The 14,696-nt window shown below is 38.1% G+C and overlaps 1 long non-coding RNA gene across 1 annotated transcript in view; it reads right to left on the reverse strand.

The window, feature by feature from the left end:
* Window positions 1-14,696, reverse strand: part of LOC125175029 (uncharacterized) — a 274,631-nt gene that overhangs the window by 257,876 nt on the left and 2,059 nt on the right. The window contains exon 2 of the long non-coding RNA XR_007155640.1: window positions 14,159-14,250. This is a non-coding gene — a long non-coding RNA (uncharacterized LOC125175029). The remainder of the gene's footprint in view (window positions 1-14,158; window positions 14,251-14,696) is intronic.

Genomic DNA, 14,696 nt, shown 5'->3' on the forward strand with positions numbered 1-14,696 from the left:
TTCATTCTGAGGGAGAAATGCACATAAAAAATGCTGAAGCTTTTTCCTTGCCTCTCTCTCCATTCCCACTCTAAATCTTTGTACACATTTGTAACAGCTGCTTTAAAAGTCCTTGTCTGTTAATTCTATCATCTCTGTCATTTCTGTTTCTATTGATAGATTTTTTTAACCTAGTTGTGGGTCACATTTGCATGCTTCTTTGCATGTCTGGTAATTTTTGATGGATGTTGGACATGGTGAATTTTATTGTTGAGTGATTTTTATGTGTTTCATTAAAGGGAGTTGAGTTTTATGCTGGCAGGCAATTAATTTACTTGGAAATTAACTTGATCATTTTTAAGCTTTTTCAACTTTGTTAAGACAAGTCTAGAACAGACTTTAGGACTAGGTTTAGCCCTTCTTAGGGCTAAACCAAAAAGTATACCTTTTTAGGATCTCCATTTAATTCTGCATGTCAACAGGCCTTTCTACCCTAGTTGGTCAGAATGCAAGCATCTTCCAACCACTGTAAAACTCTGATGGTTGTTCAGCTTACAGCTTCCCTGTAGTTGTTGTTTCTTTAGACTTGTAGAGTCTTACCCTATATACATACAGCTTAGTATTCAGTCAAATAGTCAAAGGGACATCTATGCAAATTTCCAGAATTCTGGTAATTCCAGAGGTAAGGTATCAATGTTTGAAAAAGACAAATAAGGAGAAGAGAAGATGGTGGCGTAGGAGGACGCTGGGCTCACCGCACGTCCTGCTGATCACTTAGATTCCACCTACACCTGCCTAAATAACCCAGAAAATAGCCAGAGGATTAGCAGAACGGAGTCGCCGGAGCCAAGCACAGACGAGAGGCCCACGGAAGAGGGTAGGAAGGGTGGTGAGGCGGTGCGCGCTCCACGGACTGGCGGGAGGGAGCCGGGGAGGAGGGGCAGCTCGCCGGCCAAGCAGAGCCCCCGAGTCTGGCTGGCAAAAGCGGAGGGGCCTGATAGACTGTGTTGCGACAACAAGCGCGACTTAGCGTCTGGGAGGTCATAAATTAACAGCTCTGCTCAGAAAACGGGAAGGCTGGAGGACAAATGGAGGGAGAGCTACTGAGCCCCCTGACAACAGAGCTCAGTTTGGTAAGGAACAAAGGCGCTCGCCAGCGCCATCTCCCCCGCCCATCCCCCAGCCAAAATCCCAAAGAGAACCAGTTCCTGCCAGGGAACTTGCTCGCTCCGCGCAAACACCCAACTCTGTGCTTCTGCGGAGCCAAACCTCCGGCAGCGGATCTGACTCCCTCCCGCTGCCACAGGGCCCCTCCTGAAGTGGATCACCTAAGGAGAAGCGAGCTAAGCCTGCCCCTCCTGCCCCCGTGCACCTTGCCTACCCACCCCAGCTAATACGCCAGATCCCCAGCATCACAAGCCTGGCAGTGTGCAAGTAGCCCAGACGGGCCACGCCACCCCACAGTGAATCCCGCCCCTAGGAGAGGGGAAGAGAAGGCACACACCAGTCTGACTGTGGCCCCAGCGGTGGGCTGGGGGCAGACATCAGGTCTCACTGCGACCCCGCCCACCAACTCCAGTTATACACCACAGCACAGGAGAAGTGCCCTGCAGGTCCTCACCACGCCAGGGACTATCCAAAATGACCAAGCGGAAGAATTCCCCTCAGAAGAATCTCCAGGAAATAACAACAGCTAATGAGCTGATCAAAAAGGATTTAAATAATATAACAGAAAGTGAATTTAGAATAATAGTCATAAAATTAATCGCTGGGCTTGAAAACAGTACAGAGGACAGCAGAGAATCTCTTGCTACAGAGATCAAGGGACTAAGGAACAGTCACAAGGAGCTGAAAAACGCTTTAAATAAAATGCAAAACAAAATTGAAACCACCACGGCTCGGATTGAAGAGGCAGAGGTGAGAATAGGTGAACTAGAAGATAAAGTTATGGAAAAAGAGGAAGCTGAGAAAAAGAGAGATAAAAAAATCCAGGAGTATGAGGGGAAAATTAGAGAACTAAGTGATACACTAAAAAGAAATAATATACGCATAATTGGTATCCCAGAGGAGGAAGAGAGAGGGAAAGGTGCTGAAGGGGTACTTGAAGAAATAATAGCTGAGAACTTCCCTGAACTGGGGAAGGAAAAAGGCATTGAAATCCAAGAGGCACAGAGAACTCCCTTCAGACGTAACTTGAATCGATCTTCTGCACAACATATCATAGTGAAACTGGCAAAATACAAGGATAAAGAGAAAATTCTGAAAGCAGCAAGGGGTAAACGTGCCCTCACATATAAAGGGAGACCTATAAGACTCGTGACTGATCTCTCTTTTGAAACTTGGCAGGCCAGAAAGAATTGGCACGAGATTTTCAGGGTGCTAGACAGAAAAAATATGCAGCCAAGAATCCTTTATCCAGCAAGTCTGTCATTTAGAATAGAAGGAGAGATAAAGGTCTTCCCAAACAAACAAAAACTGAAGGAATTTGTCACCACTAAACCGGCCCTACAAGAGATCCTAAGGGGGACCCTGTGAGACAAAGTCCCAGAGACATCACTACAAGCATAAAACATACAGACATCACAATGACTCTAAACCCATATCTCTCTATAATAACACTGAATGTAAATGGATTAAATGCGCCAACCAAAAGACATAGGGTATCAGAATGGATAAAAAAAAAACAAGACCCATCTATTTGCTGTCTACAAGAGACTCATTTTAGACCTGAGGACACCTTTAGATTGAGAGTGAGGGGATGGAGAACTATTTATCATGCGACTGGAAGCCAAAAGAAAGCTGGAGTAGCCATACTTATATCAGACAAACTAGACTTTAAATTAAAGGCTGTAACAAGAGATGAAGAAGGACATTATATAATAGTTACAGGGTCTATCCATCAGGAAGAGCTAACAATTATAAATGTCTATGCGCCGAATACCGGAGCCCCCAAATATATAAAACAATTACTCATAAACATAAGCAACCTTATTGATAAGAATGTGGTAATTGCAGGGGACTTTAACACCCCACTTACAGAAATGGATAGATCATCTAGACACACGGTCAATAAAGAAACAAGGGCCCTGAATGAGACATTGGATCAGATGGACTTGACAGATATATTTAGAACTCTACATCCCAAAGCAACAGAACATACTTTCTTCTCGAGTGCACATGGAACATTCTCCAAGATAGATCATATACTGGGTCACAAAACAGCCCTTCATAAGTTTACCAGAATTGAAATTATACCGTGCATACTTTCAGACCACAATGCTATGAAGCTTGAAATCAACCACAGAAAAAAGTCTGGAAAACCTCCAAAAGCATGGAGGTTAAAGAACACCCTACTAACGAATGAGTGGGTCAACCAGGCAATTAGAGAAGAAATTAAAAAATATATGGAAACAAACGAAAATGAAAATACAACAATCCAAACGCTTTGGGATGCAGCAAAGGCAGTCCTGAGAGGAAAATACATTGCAATCCAGGCCTATCTCAAGAAACAAGAAAAATCCCAAATACAAAATCTAACAGCATACCTAAAGGAACCAGAAGCAGAACAGCAAAGACAGCCTAAACCCAGCAGAAGAAGAGAAATAATAAAGATCAGAGCAGAAATAAACAATATAGAATCTAAAAACACTGTAGAGCAGATCAACGAAACCAAGAGTTGGTTTTTTGAAAAAATAAACAAAATTGACAAACCTCTAGCCAGGCTTCTCAAAAAGAAAAGGGAGATGACCCAAATAGATAAAATCATGAATGAAAATGGAATTATTACAACCAATCCCTCAGAGATACAAACAATTATCAGGGAATACTATGAAAAATTATATGCCAACAAATTGGACAACCTGGAAGAAATGGACAAATTCCTGAACACCCACACGCTTCCAAAACTCAATCAGGAGGAAAGAGAAAGCTTGAACAGACCCATAACCAGCGAAGAAATTGAATCGGTTATCAAAAATCTCCCAACAAATAAGAGTCCAGGACCAGATGGCTTCCCAGGGGAGTTCTACCAGACGTTTAAAGCAGAGATAATACCTATCCTTCTCAAGCTATTCCAAGAAATAGAAAGGGAAGGAAAACTTCCAGACTCATTCTATGAAGTCAGTATTACTTTGATTCCTAAACCAGACAGAGACCCAGTAAAAAAAGAGAACTACAGGCCAATATCCCTGATGAATATGGATGCAAAAATTCTCAATAAGATACTAGCAAATTGAATTCAACGGCATATAAAAAGAATTATTCACTATGATCAAGTGGGATTCATTCCTGGGATGCAAGGCTGGTTCAACATTCGCAAATCAATCAACGGGATACATCACATTAACAACAAAAAAGAGAAGAACCATATGATCCTGTCAATCGATGCGGTAAGGCCTTTGACAAAATCCAGCACCCTTTCTTAATAAAAACCCTTGAAAAGTCGGGATACAAGGAACATACTTAAAGATCATAAAAGCCATTTATGAAAAGCCCACAGCTAACATCATCCTCAACGGGGAAAAACTGAGAGCTTTTTCCCTGAGATCAGGAACACGACAGGGATGCCCACTCTCACCGCTGCTGTTTAACATAGTGCTGGAAGTTCTAGCATCAGCAATCAGACAACAAAAGGAAATCAAAGGCATCAAAATTGGCAAAGATGAAGTCAAGCTTTCGCTTTTTGCAGATGACATGTTATTATACATGGAAAATCCTATAGACTCCACCAGAAGTCTGCTAGAACTGATACATGAATTCAGCAAAGTTTCAGGATACAAAATCAATGTACAGAAATCAGTTGCATTCTTATACACTAACAATGAAGCAACAGAAAGACAAATAAAGAAACTGATCCCATTCACAATTGCACCAAGAAGCATAAAATACCTAGGAATAAATTTAACCAAAGATGTAAAGGGTCTGTATGCTGAAAACTATAGAAAGTTTATGAAGGTAGTTGAAGAAGATCTAAAGAAATGGAAAGACATTCCCTGCTCATGGATTGGAAAAATAAATATTGTCAAAATGTCAATACTACCCAAAGCTATCTACACATTCAATGCAATCCCAATCAAAATTGCACCAGCATTCTTCTCGAAACTAGTACAAGCAATCCTAAAATTCATATGGAACCACAAAAGGCCCCGAATAGCCAAAGGAATTTTGAAGAAGAAGACCAAAGCAGGAGGCATCACAATCCCAGACTTTAGCCTCTACTACAAAGCTGTCATCATCAAGACAGCATGGTATTGGCACCAAAACAGACACATAGACCAATGGAATAGAATAGAAACCCCAGAACTAGACCCACAAACGTATGGCCAACTCATCTTTGACAAAGCAGGAAAGAACATCCAATGGAAAAAAGACAGCCTCTTTAACAAATGGTGCTGGGAGAACTGGACAGCAACATGCAGAAGGTTGAAACTAGACCACTTTCTCACACCATTCACAAAAATAAACTCAAAATGGATAAAGGACCTAAATGTGAGACAGGAAACCATCAAAACCTTAGAGGAGAAAGCAGGAAAAGACCTCTCTGACCTCAGCCATAGCAATCTCTTACTCAACACATCCCCAAAGGCAAGGGAATTAAAAGCAAAAGTGAATTACTGGGACCTTATGAAGATAAAAAGCTTCTGCACAGCAAAGGAAACAACCAGCAAAACTAAAAGGCAACCAACGGAATGGGAAAAGATATTCGCAAATGACATATCGGACAAAGGGCTAGTATCCAAAATCTATAAAGAACTCACCAAACTCCACACCCGAAAAACAAATAACCCAGTGAAGAAATGGGCAGAAAACATGAATAGACACTTCTCTAAAGAAGACATCCGGATGGCCAACAGGCACATGAAAAGATGTTCAGCGTCGCTCCTTATCAGGCAAATACAAATCAAAACCACACTCAGGTATCACCTCACGCCAGTCAGAGTGGCCAAAATGAATAAATCAGGAGACTATAGATGCTGGAGAGGATGTGGAGAAACGGGAACCCTCTTGCACTGTTGGTGGGAATGCAAAGTGGTGCAGCCGCTCTGGAAAGCAGTGTGGAGGTTCCTCAGAAAATTAAAAATAGACCTACCCTATGACCCAGCAATAGCACTGCTAGGAATTTATCCAAGGGATACTGGAGTACTGATGCATAGGGCCACTTGTACCCCAATGTTCATAGCAGCACTCTCAACAGTAGCCAAATTATGGAAAGAGCCTAAATGTCCATCAACTGATGAATGGATAAAGAAATTGTGGTTTATATACACAATGGAATACTATGTGGCAATGAGAAAAAATGAAATATGGCTTTTTGTAACAACGTGGATGGAACTGGAGAGTGTGATGCTAAGTGAAATAAGCCATACAGAGAAAGACAGATACCATATGGTTTCACTCTTATGTGGATCCTGAGAAACTTAACAGGAACCCATGGGGGAGGGGAAGGGAAAAAAAAAAAGAGGTTAGAGTGGGAGAGAGCCAAAGCATAAGAGACTCTTAAAAACTGAGAACAAACTGAGGGTTGATGGGGTGTGGGAGGGAGGAGAGGGTGGGTGATGAGTATTGAGGAGGGCACCTTTTGGGATGAGCACTGGGTGTTGTATGGAAACCAATTTGTCAATAAATTTCATATATAAAAAAAAAAATAAAATAAATGCAAAAAAAAAATGGAAAAGACAAATAAGTAAATAGGTTTATAAACCCTCAGATTTCCCAGAGAATTTCAGCAGTAATATGGTATCAATATGTTCAGTATTTCTTATATAAGATATATTTTTGTTTAATCATTTTTAATATAATCCATCATAAGAACATTTCCTCACAATTCTACTCTCTCTCTCCATGAACATTGGGAAAGGGATTATGTCAACTGAGAATATTCCATAAAATAAATTTCTAGTAAACGGTACAAAAATTTCACTGACTTGGTTCTTATGTCACTACTTCCAAGGGCCCCTCAAAGACTCTTGTTATACAGTTCAAGAAATAAGTTATCCTTAATTTGGCCAAAAGTAAGAGCCAATGACAAAGGCTTGGAAATATTTTAATTATACAGAGATAATTAATGAAATGGTATTTGTTATTGTGAAATAACTATATAAATATACATAAATATATGCTATACTATATGCTATATAAATATATACTATACTATTATGGATTTTATTCTCCTCTAAATCTTCAAGTTGTAACAAAGGTACCTCAAAGGTTCTTTTATTCTGTGAAATTGATAAAAGCTATAAAAATAATCCACTTTTCTTCTATATCTAAGTCCACAGACACAGAATAAAGGATCATCAGCAATAACCATTCATGCTACCTTTTTTCATTTTGGCTGTTTTTCTGACTTGTTCATCACTGAATTCTCAGCACCTAGAGCTGCTTGGCACAAATAGATAGGCAATAAACATTAGGTGAACAAATGAATTACAACTCTCATATTCATGCTAGACACCATGACACCAATGAAAATAATACAATAAATTCTGGATCAGAAGCTATTGAAAGGTCTAAGTGTCATAGAAAAAAATAACAACAAAATCAAAAACAAAAAAAGTTTCCTAATATCATAGTGTTTGGTTTTGTTTACTACTGTTGGATAAAGGGTTAAAAGGTAGCCTCAGAAATGGGTAGGGCAGGGTTAACAGCAAAACCCTGGGCTGCTACAATTAGGAGTGATGTTTTATAGTTCAAAAAGGGAAGTCAACTAGAATCAGTGTCTCATAAAAAATGGTAGATAATTTTTTACTCAGTGCTTAACATGGAAGTTATCTTGCAGAAATCACTGTGATGGATAAGAAATCTTAAGTTCTACATCTTAGAAGTAGCAAAAATAAAAGTATTACAAGCTTAGAAATTTTGCTCATAAAGGCCCTTAACTGACATTAATTTCAAACCGAGACAGTGAAATGTTTATAATTAATATTATAATTATGATAGAAGTAAGAAGTGGTGGTTCTACTCAGAAAAACACTGGGTATGAACAAGAGTGGAACCCAGTATATTGAACAATGGAGAATTTCTAAACATTCTCAATTCTTTCAGCTATTCTTCATATAATATGAACGTGGCTGCTTCACCATCATGAGATTGTATTACTCCGAATAAACTTCACTGTCTTAAAATGAGGCATTGAAGTATAAGACAATTGTGATGATTAATTTTGTATCAACTTGGCTGGACCACGGTGCCTGGATATGTGGTTGAACATTATTCTGGATGTTTCTGTGAGGGTATTTTGGGATAAGATTAACATTCAAGTTGATGGATTTTGAGTAAAGCAGAATGCTCTCCATAATGTGGGTTGGCCACATCTAATCAGATGAAAGCCTGAACAGAACAATAGACTGACATCTCTCAAGCAAAAGTGAGTTCAGCCAGCAGATAGAGTTTGGCCAGCAGATAGCCTTCAGATCCGAACTGCAACACTGGATCTTCTTTGGTGTCCAGCCCAGTGGCCTTCAGGCTTGAACTGCAGCATCAAATCTTCCTAGGTTTTCAGCCTGCCAGCCCACCCTGCATATTTTGGACTTACCAGCCTTCATAATCCAATGAGCCAATTCCTTAAAATAAATCTCTTTCTATATGTACACATGCTATTTATTTATCCTGTTTCTCTAGAGAACCCTAATACAACAAGGATACAGATATTTGTCCTATATGCACAGAACCCCTAGAGAAACTATCCTTAGTCAGAGACACAGTGAAATTAACAACAATTAACACAAGATAAAAGACAAAAACCAAATGTAAACCAGGCAAAAAATAAATAAATAAACGGACATATATGACATACTCTGATCTATCCTTCACTGTGAATGTGATATATACATATAAGTATTTGTATATTGTCATTCATTCAAACATTTATTTAATTCCTGATATTTGCTGGCACTGATCTAGTTATTATTGAGTACAGAGGCATGAACAATACAGATAAGGCCCCACCTCCATGGATCTTAGTGGGGAATAGAGATAATAAGGAAAAAAATTTATGATAGCTGTTATGGAAGTAAATGGAGTGCTATGACAGAGAAGAGGCTACCTTTGGGCTGAGAACTGAAAAGAAAAAGAAAATAAAGTGAGGGAAGAACATTTCAGAAAACAGCAAGTACACAAATTCTAAGGTTGGGGAAAAAATTGGAATATTTGGAAATATCAGAAAATCTATGTGGTTTAAAAAAAAAGGAAATCTTTGCAGTTGAATCCTAATGATTTACAGATAGAGCTGAAAATATAATAGGATACATAGGCAGAGACCAAATCATAAAAAAGACTCATAGTGATTTTATTAGGACAAAGAATAGAGCCTTCCTGAACTTGGAAATCAAATTACCTCCCGAGAAAGTAAAACCTGGAAGGATAAAATGGTGTTTGACTAGAGAGTCTGAGAAATACACAGTTCCAGAGTGATACAGTATAGACATACAGAAGAAGGACTGGAATATGATAACTTAAGCTAAAACATAATCAGTGATACTGAACTCCACCTGAAAAAGTAACCCATTAATAGGTCTGAGACAGTCCTTAAAGGTATCTATCCAGCCACCATTTAGTATGTGCATGGTGGGGGTTAGGGGTGGAGGGGAGTAACAGGTTGAGATCTCATTATCTTTCTATCATAGCTTCAACAAAGGTAGTTCTGCAGTTCTTTTTTGTATACTGGGCTTCCATTTTAAGAAAAAAATCATTGAAAACTGCTTCAAAAGCAGCAGTTATATATAGAGAGAGAATATAACTGCTAATAAAGAGACAGAGAAGGAGGGAGGGAGAGCGGGAGGTAGGGGGTGCCTATGTGAGCTGAGTATCTGATAGCCTTAGAAATACTCATATAGAGGGAATAAATGCATCAGATTACATACTTTGATGGAATTAGCCATTAACATCACCTAACAGACTGTTTTTGCTCTGATTCCAGGCTCACAAATAAACCTCTGACTAAAGTTGGCTTCTTATGGGAAAATATATTGATATTCAATATGAGTTTCTGGTTCACATAGCATCTATATTTCACCATTAAAACATTATCAATATGGTTTCTAAATCAGTGTCTAGCTTGTTTGGTTAGTGTCTATCAGTTTGCTAAGCCTATCTTGAATTTCTACTCTTGAAAAATGGATGCTGGATAAAAGGACTATGTCATGGAAGTGCCACATTGAGACTACCTGAGGCTGACCAGCCAATCTCTCTGTATGACTTCTTTCTTTCTTTCTTTCGTTCTTCCGTTCTTCCTTTCTTCCTTTCTCTTTCTTTCTTTCTTTCTTTCTTTCTTTCTTTCTGTTTTTATTTTAATTCCAGTAGAGTTAATAGGTGTACAGTACAGTGATTCAATATGTCTGGTCTCTTTTCTAGACACAACCAATTGGAACTAGAGAAACTCATTCACTTAAAGAGACCATCCACAGTAGGAACTTACCAGCAATGCAATGTAAAAGGAAAAAAAATTCCATGCAGATTTCATAGAAAAAGACGCAGAGTGGCCTAAAGAGAAACATGAAGTTTTAGCACTTGGATTGTTTTTATCATAGCACAGAGAATGTAAAGGGTCCAGGCCCTCAGTTTTAAAGGTGACAAGAGGCTTGGGAGATTAGATGATCTGCCCCCAAGATGCAGCCTGGACTCCTGGGCTAAACTGTTTCCATTATGATAACTCCCTACCTCATCATAAATAGTTGCTGACACTCTTAATCTTCTTGGAGCCAATGAAACCTCATATTTTCACTCTATGCAATGATGAGTAAATTTTAAAATAAAATTATGTTTCCTAAGACACAAGAGATATTTAGTCTTTTACAAAAGTTTTTCCCTTCTGGGGTGCCTGCGTGGCTCAGTTGGTTGAGTGTCCAACTTTGGCTCTGGTCATGACCTCATGGTTCATGGGTTCAAGCCCTACATTAGGTTCTGTGCTGACAGCTCAGAGGCTGGGACCTGCTTCAGATTCTATGTCTCCCTCTCTCTCTGTCCCTCCCCTGCTCATGTCTCTTTCTCCCTCAAAAATAAACTTCAAAAAAATTAAAAGTTTTTCTCTTCTATTATAAGCAATAGTTATTTAGTTAACTCCAATCTCTACAGCAGCTGAAGTGATCCTTTTATAATCAAAGTCATAACACGTCTTTCTGCTTAAAACCCTGAAACAATGCCCATTCTGCTAAGAGTAAAAGCCAAGTTCCTCCCATACTCTACAAACCGCACTTTCATGATCACTATGTTCCTGCCACACTGTTTTCCTTGCTGTTCCTCAATACACCACATACCTTCCTGCCTTAGACCTTTGTACTGGCTATTCCCTCAGCCTGAAACTCTTTTTTCCCAAAAAAGCTGAATGACTAATTTTTCACCTCCTTCAAGTCTTTGCTCAAATGTCATCTTCTCAGTGAGACCTGCCCTGATCATTCTATTTAAAACTACTAAACCCATTCCTCTGCACTTCCAGTGCCCCTTTCTCAGATTTATTTTTTTCCATAGGTTTTATCACTCTCCAATATACACCATTTACTTATTTATTATGTTTATTGCTCATTGTCTCCCTCCACCAGAATATAATCTCTTGAAAGCAGAAATCTTGATTTTTTTTCACTATTTATAGTTCTAAAATCTGAAACAGTGCCCAACCCCCAATAAATAATTGCCAAATTCATTCATTCATTCATTCATTCAATTAATTGCCGTTAGAAATCAGAGTCTATCTACCAATAATCAAATGTCATTTAATCTTTAACCAGATATTCTAGATCTTCCAACGGATTCCATTAAGGAGGTGGCAATATACTAAAACAATAATACATTTCTAGTCTCTGAAATTCCCCTTTGGTGCTGCCACCAATAAAATAAAAAGGAGTTATGGTTTAATAATCAAAAGGTAATCAATTTACTCATTTTCAAAGAAATGTCCAAATTACATTAAAAATGAGTATCAAACCAATCCAGAATGTATTGACAAAGAATACTGTTTATTTAACATCAAACTGTCAATTTTTTTTGTTATAATTCTGACATGTTCCCTGGCATAGTATTCTGAGAAACTGCCACAAAATGAGAATCTAAGAAATGTGTATGTTTGTATCTTTCTAAGTAGTCCTGACAAAGTACCTGAAGATAAGCACACTGACCTATTCCATGTCAGTATTGCACACATCTTTTCAATTGTTTTTTTCCCCATTATGATGGATTTGTTCTGAAATATCTTCATCCTATTCCCAAGTCCTTTTTGTAAACAAATAAAAACACACACACACACACACACAAAAATGGCTGGCTTGGAATAACACTGCAGACAGCCACTGTGTATGGTCCAATATTCCACAACTCTGGGAGTTCCACATACGTCATACATAGATTATGATGTAAATGTTAACAGTGCAAACACCCCCACTCTTCCTTGGAGTTATGCAATGTTCACCTCCGGGTCTGTTCAGAACTAATCGGCCTAAATTGTAACTAAAATTAGTGATCTTTCCTCTTGAAAAATTCAAAATTACAGAGCTAATCAATCAAAGACAATGAGATATGAACTAACTCATATTAAAATAGTATCCTCAAAAAATTTACCAATAACTAAAATATGGAGAAGGTCTTAGAGACAGAACTATCTTAAAATGATTCTACATGGTAGGCCACAATACTTGTTTAATTGGCAGTAGGTTTTCTGGTGAATGATAGAAAACTTGATATCCACAATGATCTTACAGCACCCTCGTGTGGATAAATATTTGACAATGTTTTCCTTAATGAAATGTGTTAATCTGTGATATGAAAAAAAAAGAGAGAAGGTGGTATAATCCTTTCAAAGACTACTGAATGAGTGAAACCTTATCAGAAGAAGTCTGAATTATTTCCTTAATAATGAAGATGGATTTTTGGCTGATCTAGCCATACTTTCTTTTAGTATTCCTCATTCTTCTTTAAGTTAACCCAAGGTGACTCCAAATATAATTCTAAGTAGAACAAAGTGAATTACCTTCTATGGAAGCAAAGTTGCCTCTTGCACCATATGCCCATGAATGAAACCAAGTGGCCCCATTTTAGGGGGGAAAAAAGGTTCATGGCTATTGTAACAAGTTAACATAATAATAGATATTTTTAAAGTAAAATAAATTCCACACATGTACATTTACAACTATATCCTTAAAGAACATGGTTTCAGCTAATCCTCTAGATGGTATGGCATGGTAGAAAGAATACTAGATAAATACTAAGATAATGTGGATTCTAAAGTTCATTTTTGAACAAATTCTCAACCTTTCTATATCTGTTTTTTAATTTTTTAAATGGCAGAGTAGAAACAGCAGAAGCTACTAGTTGGTGGCTTCCTAGTATAGTCAAGATTCTTTTGGTTCCAAACCATAAATTTACTCAAGCTGGCTTAAGCAACAAAAAAGGATTTTCTTAAGAAAAAGAATAGAAAAAAATACTGAAAAATTAAAGGGAGGAGTATTAACATACTTATGGTCTTATTTGGTTCTACCCACACTTTCCTGATACAAACATCTCATCCTCAATCTCAGATGAGGATGAGGCTTTTTGAAGTTGTTTACATCAGAGCCAAGAACTACAAAGAACCTGTCTACAGATTTCTTATATGGTCACAGATTATTTGTATAGTCCTTCCCATATTGTAATAAGCAAGTTTCTCAGGTCCAGATAGACTTCATCTTTTGCACACTGTGTCACTAGCAGCTCTGCATGTTATTTTGGGAAACTTGGGGGATCCAAGAAAAGCTACTTTGAGATATGCTGCTTTTGCCCTTGCTTTATATGGCTACCTTTCTCTGGCTAAGTTTTTATGTCCTTTACTAAAAAAAAAAAAAAAAAAAAAAAAAAAAATTAGGCGTTTAATCTGTGTGTGTGTGTGTGTGTGTGTGTGTGTGTGTGTGTATTCTCACACAGAGGAAACGGGTCTCTTCTCACCAATCTACAGCCTACCTGTAATGATGTATATAACTAAAATGTCCATAACTAAAATAACCCTACCTACCTCAATTTCACACTTGCTGTCTCCAGAACACATCTTGCTTTTTCACATCTCTACTTCTTTAACTATATTACTCCTTCCCACCCCTCCTGGAATGCACTTGCCTCCTCCTCTCCTTCTTACCCCCATCAACTCCCACTACCTCAACCCCCAAGAAAAATAAGGGATCTAAGCAGACACCTAGTAGATGTCCATAACAATAGTACTTACCGTGTGTCACATTTCTTCTTATGTCTAATCTTCTATTGGATTGTGCATCACTCAAGAATCAGGAGTATTTTTCATCTTTACATTTCCAGGGCCTAGAGAGTATGTGTTAAGAGATGTACATATGTGTTTATTTAAAATGGAATTTTATATCACAATAAAAATAGGCCCAGGATCTAGACACCAAAGATCTGAATGTCTTGAATCCTTTCCCTCTTTTCCTTCCCATATAGTCACATGATGATTCATACTGTTTAATCTGGAAAACTTACTGAAAAGGATTTTTAAAAGATCGTTTTAAAGGTCAAACCAGTAAACAAAAATATTCAAGAAGTGAAAAATAAAGTGTTTTCTTTCTATGTCCATCTTGAGAAATCCTGCATGTGGGACTAGCTTCTCCAAGATGAAAAGCAACTAATCCCCTCACTTCCTCTCCTCACTTCCTCCAGTCCTATGTCAAAGATTCAATGCTCAGTGGCCTCAAAAGTCAAAGGATATATCTATCCCAGCAGAAAATTCATTCCAATACATTAGTAACTGT

This window comes from Prionailurus viverrinus, chromosome C2, assembly GCF_022837055.1.
Source record: "Prionailurus viverrinus isolate Anna chromosome C2, UM_Priviv_1.0, whole genome shotgun sequence".
Lineage (NCBI taxonomy): Eukaryota > Metazoa > Chordata > Mammalia > Carnivora > Felidae > Prionailurus > Prionailurus viverrinus.